The sequence below is a fragment of the Carlito syrichta genome, unplaced genomic scaffold, assembly GCF_000164805.1.
Source record: "Carlito syrichta isolate Samal-C Ts95f unplaced genomic scaffold, Tarsius_syrichta-2.0.1 Scaffold123258, whole genome shotgun sequence".
Lineage (NCBI taxonomy): Eukaryota > Metazoa > Chordata > Mammalia > Primates > Tarsiidae > Carlito > Carlito syrichta.
The window spans coordinates 97,577-100,265 of record NW_007067354.1 but is presented as its reverse complement, the minus strand read 5'-3'; positions in this window follow the sequence as shown (position 1 = coordinate 100,265).

The window sequence follows — 2,689 nt, the reverse complement described above, 5'->3', positions numbered from 1 at the left end:
ATTTATTGTAGAGATGAGGTCTCGCTGCCCAGGCGGGTCTTGAACCTGCGGACTCAGGCAATCCACTCACCTCAGCCTCCCAAAGGCGTGGGATTACAGGCTGAGCCACCGAGCCCAGCTTGGTTTTCTTTAATTTTCAAAGATCATATTGTATCTGACATCTAAACAGAAGCATAAATACAATCATTTTTTAGTGTTGGTCCACCTATCTTGCTTCCCCCAGACCTTGCAGCTTTAATTAATAATTTGCTTTTGAGGTTTTTTTTTTTTTTTTGAGTTAGAGTCTCACTCTGTTGCCCAGGCTGGGGTGCAGTGGCACGCTCACGGTCACCGCAGCCTTGACCTGCTGGGTTCAGGTGATCCTTCTGCCTCAGCCTTCCAAGTAGCTGGAACCACAGGAATGCGCCACCACACCCAGTTAATTTTTTGATTTATTGTCGTGATGAGGTCTCACCAAGCTGCCCAGGCTGGTCTTGAACCCCTGGGCTCGGGAAATCCTCTAGCCTCAGCCTCCCAAAATGCTAGGATTACAGGCTTGTGTGCTTGTCTTTAAGGGCAGCCATCTCTTCCCAGACCTGAAGTGGTGAACAGCAGGTCCCCTCCACAACTACGGCTAGGCAGAGGAACCCTCCAGGGCAGAGCAGGGGTGATGAGAGCAAAGAAAGGGGAGAAGGAGAGGAGGGAGTTGGGGACTGAGGTGGGAGGGTGGAAAAAAATTTGCTAAATACATTTAAGCAGCTGATGGATTCGTGTGTAGCTCTTTACACTGGAAAAATATAGCATTTTTTTCTAATCTATAATACACTTAAAGAATTTCTAACTTTAATATTCATTTTCTGCAGTGAAGGAATGTTATAGCTGCCATTACTTGGATCTGTAGCATGTGACAGGCTCTGTGTTAGGCCCTCTGCAGATATGGTATTATTTTGTCCTCACAAGCACATTGAGGCTTTAATATTTCCATCTTTATATAGTTGATAAGTAAATAATACATGACAAAGAGAATAATAGTAGCTAGGATTATGTGTCTCATAAGTCAAAGATTCAGGATTAACACCTAGGTTGTCTGACTCCAAAGAAATTGCTATTAATCACTTTCTTATATGCTTTCAGGCAAAACACAAAGTAGTATGGCAGTTATGCACAAACACTGAAAAATGTGAGAGATTTGAAAGAAGATGGGTACTTTATTATGAATGAGATATGACTTGGAACAGGAAAATATATACAAGATAGTTAATTCTTGAAATATAATTCAAATATTGTAATGTTTGAAAGATCTGATTTTGAGATAATATTAACTAATCTTTAAAATATGAAATGTTGAATGTGTTTTAAATATTAAGCGGTCCTGTTCTGGTCATTTCTTCTTAATTAGAGATCTGGCTTCAAACTTTCTTGAGATAAATCTACAAGATAACAGGCCCCTGTTAGTTTACATGATCTTGCCCATCAAAAATAGGCACTCAGATATAAACTTAACTTTCATGGTTGAAAGGAAAAAGCTTCAATTTTTTACTTTGGAGAATGGTTCATTATCATTTTAAGTACTACTATTTGTCAATGTTATCCATCCATGTAATTGTTAGTGATCAATTCTCCTAAAGCTGAGTGTGAGGAAGGAAATCCCAGTCCAAGACACAAAGCCAAGTTTAACAAAATGCCTAAAATTCACAAGGAGATAGAAAAGTGCACCTCTGTTGTACTATGTCTGTGTTGAAAGCAAAGGTGGGAGAACTTGAGGATTCTATTTCATCATCACCTCTATTTTAAAATATTCTCATCTTTATTGCTGTCATGAACAATATAGGCACACTTTTTTTTGAGTTGGAGTCTCACTCTGTTGTCCAGACTGGAGTGTAGTGTCCGCTCCCGGCCACCGCAGCCTCGACTTGCTGGGCTCCAGCGATCCTTCCGCCTCAGCCTTCCAAGTACCTGGAACTACAGGCATGAGCTACCATGTTCGGCTAATTCTGATTTATTGTAGAGATGAGGTCTCACCAAGTTGCCAAGGCGGGTCTCAAACCCTTGGGCTCAGGCAATCCACTCACCTCAGCCTTCCAAAGTGTGGGATTATAGGCTGAGCCACCGAGCCTGGCTAACATTTACATTTTGGCAATAAAGACCTCGGATAAGTGTGCACTTCATTTATAATGTTCTGCTGATGCGGAAACCAACAGATCAAACATTTTATTCCATCTTGAAAATACCTTGGACAATTGTAATTTTAGCACTAAGTTTCATGTTTCCTAACTGGAAAGTTAGTGCTCAGCGAATTTCAATGCCTCTCTCTATTGTCTCATAAGAAGCCAAGAAGGCTGGACTTCAATTCACATGAGGACATGTATTCACTTTGAGTGTCACCATGAAGTCACACTGGTAGTCATTTGCAATTATGTTGAATGATAGAAAGCAGAGACTGGCATCAGGAGACCCAGGTCACAGTCTCTCCTCTGTCTCTAGTCAATCCCTTAACTACTCTAGCTTCAGTTTCTTTATCTATACAATGATAAGTTGGTTTAGATCAAGAGTCAGAAGTCCAAATACCTACATGGGCAGGGCAGGTGACAGAAGCATAAAAGCTTACATCACGGCATATCACAGCATCACCACTTATTTGCTTCACAGTCGCAAAAACAACTGTGTTGAAATTTCACTCTCTTTTATATATCATTAAGCTTTCATCAGG